The sequence below is a fragment of the Diabrotica undecimpunctata genome, chromosome 6, assembly GCF_040954645.1.
Source record: "Diabrotica undecimpunctata isolate CICGRU chromosome 6, icDiaUnde3, whole genome shotgun sequence".
NCBI classification, from domain to species: domain Eukaryota; kingdom Metazoa; phylum Arthropoda; class Insecta; order Coleoptera; family Chrysomelidae; genus Diabrotica; species Diabrotica undecimpunctata.
In genome coordinates, this window is record NC_092808.1 from 146877843 (window position 1) to 146889578 (window position 11736).

An 11736-nucleotide genomic window follows, 5' to 3' on the forward strand; every position below is an offset into this window, starting at 1 on the left:
GGTATTTTCAAAATCCTTCTATAGCACCACATCTCAAATAATTCCAACTTCTTTACATTATCCACTTTTAGTATCCAGCTTTACATTCTATACAACAAAGTCGAGAACACATAGCATCTTAATGCTTTTATCTTCAACTCCAGAGGAAGGTCTCTATTAACAAACATTGTTTTCATTTTTATATATGCTTGTCTTGCAATTTCAATGCGTGGGTTATGGTCTGAGTTGACATCTGCTCCGGGGTATGCTTTTACTGCTTTAATTTGTTGAGTTTGAGAGAATGAGTTTTTGTATGTATTTTTGACTAATATATAATCTATTTGATTTCTGACTATGCGGTCTTTGTTGTCTGTAGGAGACCTCCATGTATAATCTTCTGTCGGGTAGTTGGAACATTGTGTTCATTATTGGAAAATGTTCATTTTGACAAAAATCCACAAGTCTATCCCCACTTTCGTTTCTGTCACCTAGTCCAAATTCCCCAACATATTTCTCCCGACTTTAGCATTAAAGTCCCCCATTATTATTGTAATGTCTTCTTTTTCAATATATCTTAAAATTATGTCTAACTCCATGTAAAAATGTTCTATCTCCTCTTCATCCTTATTCGCTGTTGGTGCGTATACTTAAATTAAGTTAACTTGTTGTATGTTTGTCTTCAGCTGAATCATTATCACTCACTCTGAGTAAGGAGTGAAGCTTACAACTGTTTTATTATTTTCTGTGTCTAACAAGATTGCGACTCCATAGCGATGAGCCGTTTCAGCAACGGCATAAGCATCATGTCGTTTTTGGTTATAAGTTTGTTGGTGTCTGGCCATTGTACGTCACTTATGCCCAGTATATTTATTTCCATTCTGGTCATTTCTTGTATTAAATTGTCTAATTTTCCTGGCTGGTACGAGATTCTTACATTCCATGTTCCAAGTCTTATTGGTCTACATTTGTGTATTCTTAGACGTGGAATTTTATTATCTAAACGAGGATTTTGCTTGCTATCGACCTGGAAGGCCTCGTCTTTTACATGATCTTTTCCTCCCCTGCCGGATCTTGGTGTCCGGATTTCATGATCAGTAACGGTTTGACTTTTTTGCGTATTTGCCACGATGAATAACTAGGGATGTTCTGTTGAACCTTTAATGCAGTGGTTTCCCCTTGCCTTCTGCATTCTTTTGCCGTTGACCAATTTATTGGTTCTTCCACCTTTGGAGTCGATTTCTCAGCTCCAGGACAGAAGATTGTCCTACTACCTACCGATTCATCCTTGTGAAGCCGTTGGTCGGTAAGCAGGGGATTGCTTATACTGGCATTCACTCGATCCCTATCTGCGTTAGCCATCAACATTGATCTTGCTCACCTTCTACCACGTGGAGGTGCAGATTCGGATTTTTCCTTCATTGAGATTAAGTCCTTTCGGCATTTCCTAATCTCTCCAGAGCTGTAGAAGGCACTATAAATAGTACAATAACAAGCAAATATTATGTGCTTATGAAAAGTACAAAAAATATCAAAAAAGAGGGTTTGTCGTATTTTATGAGTATGTCTTATCTGATCTGAAAATGACAAACTTGATCCATCTAGAGATATCAAAAAAGATATATCAACAATCGTTATTTATTCAGATGCAGTTAAGTCTATAAGCTAAAAACATAGGACACGGAATTTTTCAATTTTTGAGGATGTTTCAGAAAGAAAATGGCAGATCTAATCCCGCCATTCAAAAGAGCGGTAAAAAATACACAAAAAATAGTTATTTAGAGGTTTGCTAAAAATTACCTACAGAACCTAAACTTTTTTAAGTGTTTTTGGGCATTAAAATGTATGTTCATGAATTTTTTAGATTTTTAAAGCAAAGAATCGCTTAGCAAAATTTATGAACACATTTTTTGTAATTAACAACCCATTGATCACCTTGTGAGTTAAAAATTTGGCCAAACGGATTTTTAAATATGTACCTACTTTCGAGTGCCCAATCCCAAATAAGAATCCGGCCGAGTGCAGATTTCATCATCTTATCCCCCTATACCACTTCTTTCTAAAAGTGTATATATTTTCCTTAACACGTTAAGTGCCATGAGAGGCCAACCCGGACTCACACAGAAAAGTTATATATGGGCCGCGTGATACCGACGTGGACTCACACGCTAGGTCGTTAAAAAATGCTGTGTAGCTCAAACAATAGCCAAGTCAATAGAATTTTTTACAGCCATCACATATCAATGAGGTGTTGGTTGCTTTCCTCTGTGCTACTTGCCTTCCTTCCACTTCTACCATTTTTGCGTAACACGTTGTACATCGTCTTCTGCATGCACGACCAACATCACTGAGTTTATGACTATTTTCCATAATGACTGGTGTGACAGTAAAATCTTCTAATAGGCCTCAAATTATCTCTTCCTTAAATTTGGCAATCGTTATGCTTTCATTGGCAATTTACACTTTCAGTCAAGAGCTCCATCAATAATGTTCTGTATCATTTTATTCCTTTAAGTAATGGCGAATTATAGCTTTTCATTTGATCTGATATATCAATGAAGATTTTATATTTATTATATTCGATGACATTATTTGGCTTTACAACATCACCGCGTGCCTTCTGCATTGCCATCATTTAATTTGGTACTGATCATCAGCACATCTCGCTTGTCCCTTCGCTTCTGAACAACGATGCCTGAATTACTTTGTTCAGCTACATGTTCGCCTATTTTTAATTTTTTTGAAATGACGTTTTTGGGATTATATTGGCGATTTGCACGTAACGTACTAATCATATAGGTTTCTTGGTACGGGAGTTCATGTGCAAGTGTGATAGAACCGTAGTAGTTATCAATCGCAAGTGTTCGTCCTTTGTCAAACAGTTTATCCATAAGTTTCAATGCTAAAAACATAGGAAACGGAATTTTTCAATTTTTGATGATGTTTCAGAAAGAAAATGGCAGATCTAATCCCGCCGTTCAAAAGAGCGGTAAAAATACACAAAAAATAGTTATTTAGAAGTTTGCTAAAAATTTCCTACAGAACATAAACTTTTTTTGTGTGTTTTTGTGCATTAAAATGTATGTTCATGAATTTTTTAGATTTTTAAAGCAAAGAATCGCTTAGCAAAATTTATTTTCAAAAAACACATTTTTTGTTATTAACGATCCATTGGTCACCTTGTGAGTTAAAAATTTGGCCAAAGGAATTTTTAAATATGTACTTTCGAGTGCCTAACCCCAAATAAGAATCCGGCCGAGTGCAGATTTCATCATCTTATCCCCCTATACCACTTCTTTCTAAAAGTGTATATATTTTCCTTAACACGTTAAGTGCCATGAGAGGCCAACCCGGACTCACACATAAAAGTTATATATGGGCCGCGTGATGCCAACGTGGACTCACACGCTAGGTCGTTAAAAAATGCTGTGTAGCTCAAACAACAGCCAAGTCAATAGAATTTTTCACAGCCATCACATGTCAATGAGGTGTTGGTTGCTTTCCTCTATGCTACTTGCCTTCCTTCCACTTCTACCATTTTTGCGTAACACGTTGTACATCGTCTTCTGCATGCACGACCAACATCACTGAGTTTATGACTATTTTCCATAATCACTGGTGTGCCAATAAAATCTTTTAATATGCCTCGAATTATCTCTTCCTTAAATTTTGTAATCGTCATGCTTTCATTGGCAATGCTTTGATGCACGACATAGGCATTTATAAGTGCTGTGCCAGTCAAGAGCTCCATCGATAATTTTCTGTACCATTTTATTCCTTTAAGTAATGGCGAATTATAGCTTTTCATTTGATCTGATATATCAATGAAGATTTTATATATATATATATATATATATATATATATATATATATATATATATATATATATATATATATATATATATATATATATATATATATAACGAGTTTATTACAGCTGCCGACGTTTCTTGCAACCTAGCTTCCAACGCTTGCGATCGTTCCAGTCATCTACTTGTAGACCCCTATCTTCCATTGCACCTTTTACTTCTTGTCTCCACGATCTTCTTGGTCTTCCCTTTTTCCTACGGTTGGTGGGGATCCACTGTAACATTCTCTTTGGCCATCGTTGATCATTCATCCTTTCTACATGGCCATACCATTTCAGCCTTTTGCATTCTATAGTTATGAATATTTTATATTTACTATATTCAATAACATTATTTGGCTTTACAACATCACCGCGTGCCTTCTGCATCGTCATCATTTAATTTGGTACTGATCATCAGCACATCTCGTCAAACAGTTTAACCATAAGTTTCATCACTACATTTGTTGGTACGGTGCTGCCTTCAACATGTTTTTTTCCACAATATACGTTAAAATCTTAGGTATAACCACCTTACAGTCAAAGTTTGAATAATTTTATCCCATATTTGTGCCTCTTGTTGGCAATATACCACTTGAATTTTAGTCGCCCTTGAAACGGCATTAAAATTTCGTCAATGCACAGGTTTTCCTTTGAAACGATGGCAGCCTTGAATTTATCCTTCAGTCTGCTAACCAAGCGAACGATCTTCTGTAAACGGTCATCTGCTGTTACTGAATTATCGTTGAAATGCAGCGTTTTCCTTAATAACTGGAAGCGATTCCTTGACATTACTTTTTTGAAATTATTCATATTAAAGATTATTCTTTGACCAGTACGAATGAAAAGATGGAAAATGACATCCATGTAACTATAATCAGGAATTGTTTTATTTCGGCGACATCAGTGTTGTGCGACGCGCTAGTACGTGTGATTTTTTCTAATATCTTCTGGCACTGCAGGGCATAACGATTTGTTTCTTTGACCTAAAAAGAATAAAAAAAAAATCAAAAACAGTTGAACAAAATAAATTAGATATTTACCCTCATGGATAAAAGACCATCGTTTACAAAATATTCGTAGAATTGAAAGGGCAATTTGTTGTAGAAGTTTTCGTATAATTGTGTATGAAAACCTGCAGAATTATAATAGTCCTCAAATGTAAACTTCTGTAAATTTTCGCTGTTGACCAGCTGCCAGACAATAGCTTCATTTATTGCATTGGATACTAATGGCTCCTCTAAAATTTCCTGTTCGGAGACTTCAGAATGTTGGACAATGACAGATTCTATAGCAGCATCAATATGTTCTCCAAAATTCGTATATTCCTTTTCTTTATTGGTGGCCGCCGATACATCTTGCCCCAACAGTTTGGTATTTCCGGCCACACGTTTTCTTTTTTTATTCTGTTTCGGAATACTCGATTCATTTGCACTGTCACTAGAATGAGTTGGTTGGTACTCGTCCGAAAGATACGTGTCGTCAAACTCATCCGATTCTTCATCTGACAGAATTTCTTGCCGATATTTTTCAAGTTTTTGTTGCTCTTTCTCGTACGACTGCATTGTACCCCTCTTATCTTCTTCTTCTTCTTAGTCGTTGACCTGATGCAGGTATCGTGATATCATGAAGCTATTAGCTAAATTTCCCAATGTTCCTCCACGTTTTTCTATCTTCTGCCATTCTAGCACATTCTGACAATGGAGCGCCAATGGTAGCAACAATATGGTCCGTGTATCGTGTGGGAGATCTACCTCTATTTATTTTGCCTTCTACTTTTCCCTGGATGGCAAGTTTTTCAAGACCATTTCTTCGAAGCGCATGTCCAAAATAGCTTATTATTTGTTCTGATATTTGTGTTCTTAGTCTTTTCTTTATGGTCCAGTATGGATTGATTTGTTCTTCGGTCCACCCATGGTATTCTCAGCATTCGTCTCCAGCAGTACATCTCAAATACATCTATGTTCTTTTTGTCTTTCTCAGTAAGGGTCCAGCATTCCGATGCATAAGTAAAAACTGGAAAAACTAGACTTCTTACTAGTCTCATTTTTGTATCGGTAGTTATTTCATGGCTTTTCCAAATTTTTGTTAATTTTGCCATAGCGCTTTTTGCAGCCTCCTTTGTTGGTTATTAATGAGCCCAGATACACAAATTTATCTACAACAGCGATATTGTTTATCATGACTAGATGATTTTGATTGTTGTTAGCTCTGTCAATTATCATGATTCTCGTTTTATCTCTGTTTATTTTAAGGCCCATCGTTAAGCTTACGTCTTCTATCCGTTGTAGCAGGTGAATCAATTCAGCTTCAGAACTAGCGAGGATAGTAGTATCATCTGCATATCTCAAGTTGCAAATCTTCTTCCCGCCAATGGTGATGCCACCGTTCCAGTCCTCAGTAGCTTTCCGCATTATCCATTCACCATAGATGTTAAATAGAATTGGGCTTAGTATGCAGCCTTGTCTCACGCCCTTTGTGACCCTGAAACTATCGGTTAGTTCCCCATTTATTCTAACTCTGGCATAATTGTTATTGTACAGGCTTTTAATTAGCAGTATCAGATGATTGGGGACTCCCATTTCAGACAAAACCTGCCACATTTTACTCCAGTTGACCAAATCGAAAGCTTTACTATAATCTATGAAGCACAAATATATTGTGATGTTGAATTCTCTGGATTTTTCTACAAGCTGCCGTATGTTTAAAATTGTTCTCTAGTACCACGTCCGGGGACGAAACCTGCTTGTTCCTCCGCAATGTTAGGTAGTAAAAAGGGCTTTATCCTCTCGAGAATTATGTGTAAGAGTATCTTACTGCAATGCGCAATTAGAGCAATTGTGCGATAGTTGCTACATAAATCTTTCGCTCCCTTTTTATGTATGGGAGTATATAGTGATTGTGTCCAATCCTCAGGCCATTTACCTGTCTCTCACACTCTTTGACAAATTTGATGTATTATATCCACTCCAACGTCATCTAGGGCCCAAATCATTTCAATAGGTATGTTATCTGGACCGGCAGCTTTCTGACTTTTTTGCCTCATAATTGCTGCTTCAACTTCACTTTTGAGTACGTCAGGTTCCGTCACAAAACTGGCATCTTCTTGTTGTGATGGGGCGTCTGTGCTTTCCTCCATCATCAGTCGTCCACAGTATTATTTACATCTGTGTAAAATATCTTTTTTAGAAGTGAGTAGAGTTCCGTTATCATCTTTGATAGCAAGGTAGTTTGGTGTAAAGGAACGTGTTATCTGCTTTATTTTTTTAAACATGTCTCTGGTCTCAGTTTTGGTTTTATGCCCTTCTATTTCCATGCAGATGTTGTTCAAGTGTGTGTTCTTGTCCTTTTTGCAGAGTCGTTTTATTTGACCGTTCAGCGCTTTATAGGCCTCTTTATCACTTTCACTGTTCAGTCCTGTGGCTTTTAAGCACTTCCTCTCCTGTATTTTAGTCCACGTGGAGTCTGTTATCCATTGTTTCCTTCTTTCTTCTCTATCACTCTTAATGTTTTTCGCAGCATTATGCAATATGGATTTTGTTTTTGTCCATATGCTATTTGAGGACTCTTCTGGATTTAATGATTGTTTGTCACATAGCTTTTGCATTGCGGCTTTTTTGTACGGATCGTTATATCTTAGATGCCATTTAGTTGTTGTATTTCCTATTTTTGGACTGTTTCTTAGCTTCATGCGGAATTCAGCTGATAAAAATTTATGGTCGCTATTACAATCTTTTCCTGGATAGACCTTAACATCCTTAACAGCGCTCCTCCAACGGGTTTTTACCAGTATAAAATCTATCTGATTTCTGTATCTATTTCCTGGTGATATCCAAGTGTATAGTCGTCTTGGATGATGTTGAAAGCCTGTATTAGTAACAAACAGGTTGTTGTCTATACAAAAGTGTAGCAAGCGTTCTCCTCTGTCATTTCTTTGGCCAAGTCCATATAATCCAACGGTCTCTCGCAAGTAATGATCTTCTGTAGTTACACCAATTTTAGCGTTGAAATCGCCTACGACTGCTGTGATTTCTCTATTTGGAAGCTTCCTAAGCGTCTGCTCCAACGTACTATAAAATGTTTCGATCTCTTCATCGTGAGCTTCGCTTGTTGGGGCATATGTTTGTACTACATTAAGATTAACTGGACTGGCATTCATTCTGACAACAATTATCCGATCGCTGACGGTTATGTATTCCTTTACGGAGGTTTTAATGGCATTATTTACTATCACTGCCACGCCATTCCGAGATTCGTTATCATTGCCGGAGAAATAAATATCATTGCCATTTTTTGACGTATAATGTCCTTTATTCTTCCAGTGGGTTTCAGATAGACCTACAATGGCATAATTGTGTATCTCGTTTTCCACTACATCCAATTTTCCGGGTTCCAGCAATCCTCGAACATTCCACGTACCAATTTTAAGGGTGCTCCATATTTTTATGTTTATTCCAGACTCAGAGTTTCCATGGCGTGCCTGGTTTCTCATGGCCGGTAGCCCATTTCACACCATCAGCCCCGGACGCTGATTGGCGCCAATTGCTAGTTGGATCGCTCGGCATACTGGTATGTTTAGAGGTCATCTTTCATGATAGTTCTTATCTAAGTACTGACAAAAAAATCGCAAAACACGACGACGGCGCCTTCGCTTATTAGATTTGCCGACATGTTATCAACAGGAATAGACAAGTCAAGGCGTGATGCCACGTTGGACTCTCGTAGGCATTTTGTGATAACAATCTTGCTGGTGACCGCGAAACTCCAACGTAGACTCACGTTGAGTGAAGAAAGTGTTAGAAATACTGAAAAAAAGTGACCGGCCATGAAGACACTGAAATTTTCACTGTTCAACTTAATCTATTAAATCTATATATTCTTATATATTTTACTATTTACTTGACACATTTCATACGCCCATTCGGTTAGTTAAATTTTTGAGGGTATTAGGGTAAAAAAGATGAAGATCATTTAAATGCCTCTGCATAATTTCGAAATGATATAAATTTAGTGTGATTCGATCTGGTATTTACCAAAATTTTCTCAAATCTTTCCAAACGCGAATAATTTAAAGTATTTAGCAGATGCAAACAATATAAACACTTTTTCTCTTACTAATTAAATTACTATTGAGAGCGAAACTTTACAAACAATGAAGAATTGAAGAAATATTTTCCGAACCGTTTACTACTAACTGAGACATTACACTTTCTTTTCTTTTGCTAAATTGTATTGTCATTCAAGAAGAAGAAAGGAGGCATCATCTCATCTGATTAAAATATGTACCTAGTTCGCACCGCAATTGTTTATATTTTATGTATATTTCACGGTGAAATGCCTGTTTCCTGCTTTATAAGTGGAAGTAAAAAGAAGTCGAGAATAAAATTTTTCTTGAATAAAAATATTGTTCTTATACTTTTCTTTTGTCAGGAGGTCTGTTTCTTCAGGTACTTTTATCCGGAATGTTCAATTTACATATTTATGCAAAAATAGAGTTAAAAGTGACATTGCTCACTTTCTTCTTCTTCTTCCTTTGCCCTATCCGTTTCGGACGTTGGCTATTAACAAGGCTATTTTGACTTTGTTTACGGCACCTCTGAACAGTTCGGTCTATGTTAGTCCGAACCATTGTCGCAGGTTATGCATCCATGAGTGTCGTCTTCTTCCCGGTCCTCTCCTACTGTCGATTCTTCCTTGGACTATTAACTGTAGCAGCCGGTACTTAGTATGACTCATGACATGTCCGAAGTACTCAAGCTTCCGTTTCTTTACGGTGAAGATTATTTCTTTGCTTTTGCCTATTCTCTGCATTACTTCCACGTTAGTGATGTGGTCTGTCAAGGATATCCGAAGAATACGGCGATATATCCACAGCTCAAAGGATTCTAGTTTCTTCAGGGTGGCTTCCGTTGTGGTCCATAGAACAAGACCGGGAAGACATAACACTTGACCAGTCTTAATTTTAGTTCCATTGAGATTTTGCTTGTGAACCACTTTTTCATATTGTTGAACGCGTTTCGCGCATTTTCAATTCGTGATCTTATTTCTGTTGACTGGTCCCATTTTGTGTTGACTGTGGTTCCAAGGTATGTGTATGTCTCCACTTGTTCTATTTTTCGGTTGTTTAATGTCAGTTGCATCGGAGGTTGTTGTGTTCTGCTGATGAGCATGCATTTAGTTTTGGTTGTATTGAGTTCTAAACCATATTCTTGACTTGCTGTGTGTATGCTTTGCATGAGTCTTTGAAGCTCGTTGCAGTCATTTGCGATAATAACTGTGTCGTCAGCATATCTAATATTATTGATTACCTCTCCGTTTACTTTGATACCCTCCGAAACTTCTCCCAGTGCTTCTCTGAAGATTTGTTCAGAGTATATATTGAACAGGAGCGGCGAGAGGACGCATCCCGGTCGTACACCCTTTTTAATATCTATCTTCCCACTGTGTAAGTTGCCCATCTTTAACTCAGCACTTTGGTTCCAATAGAGACTGGTTATTATGCGCAGATCCTTGCCATCAATATGCATCTTCCTGAGCTCACTTTAGAAATTGAAATTCCCGAAGATAACGAGGCATCGCAAAGGTTCTGAGTAAAATGTTGCTGCTCGCTTTTTTGAGTGTCTAAGCACTTTGTCAATTGCCCTTTTAAATTGGACCTTTAAACGTTTTTCAAACTTTTTAAAATTAGAAGAAGAATTTACTGAAATATGCGTTAACAATGGTTTGCATTTGTCTTAAAATGAAAATAGTTACTTACAATTTTGAGCAAGCTCGACAAAATATTTTTTCCCTGAATATGGCTGAATCCAAGCACTTAGTTTGGACATTGTGATATATCGAAATCACGATATTTGCCTTAATACACACGTTTACACTGTATGACGCGAAAACTAAAAATGAAACTGATGGTAAATTTCAGAGATTCATACATATACTTATTCCTAAAAGCTTTACCGACACTTCCACCCCGTTTAGATTTCGGAAAAATTCGTCCCACTAAAGGTGTTTATATATGTTTCATTTTGTTTGCAATTAAGGGTTGTTAATTGTTTACCAGTTTACCTAAAACATTTTATTCCAAAAGCAAGTACGTCCAAAAAGGAACAGGTTTTATTACTTGGGCAATTTGAATGATCAATTTAGAGAAAAGGTCGACACATTAAGAAAATATTGGCATTATACATTTTTTTTTATAAAAATATGCAGGTATGTATATGAAATTTCTTGTAAAAATATGAGATTTATGCAAAGTATGCCAGATATTTAAAAAAAAAACGCATTTGGCATTATATTCCTCTCTCTCCGATGGCGCTACAGCTCAAATAAAGCCTTTTTCTCCTCCAAACTATACATCCAACCTTGTCGGTCCTTCGCCGATCTTCTCCAGGTTCTCATGTTTATAAAATTTTTCGCCTGTGCTGCTACTTCATCCTTCCACCTTTTCCGTGGCCTCCCTTTTGGTCTTGGGCCCTGCATTTGACTATCTAGGGCCCTTTTTGGCAATCTTCTGGTCTCCATTCTCACTACATGACCAGCTCATCGAAGTCTCTGAAGTTTAACCAATTCTGAGATCGGTGCCTCTTTCAACAGTTGGTAGAGTTCATGGTTGTACCTGGATCTCCATACTCCATTTTTTTTAATAGGTCCAAATATCTTCTAGCCCAGTCTGGTTATACAAAAATCATCGATTTCACGGCAAAAATTTTCGCAGATATCTGAAGCTTTTAAGACATAGGTGGGAGTTACTAGATGACGAATAGATGAAAAAGTACTCGTATTTTTACCTTGAATTTTTTTAAACAATTTATGGTCACAATTTGATTGTCTATAAAAATTAATCTTTTTTTTATATCAAAAATATCTTTTCCGTCGACCGTCCATTTATGATTAATTTTAACACCCTCAAAATCATT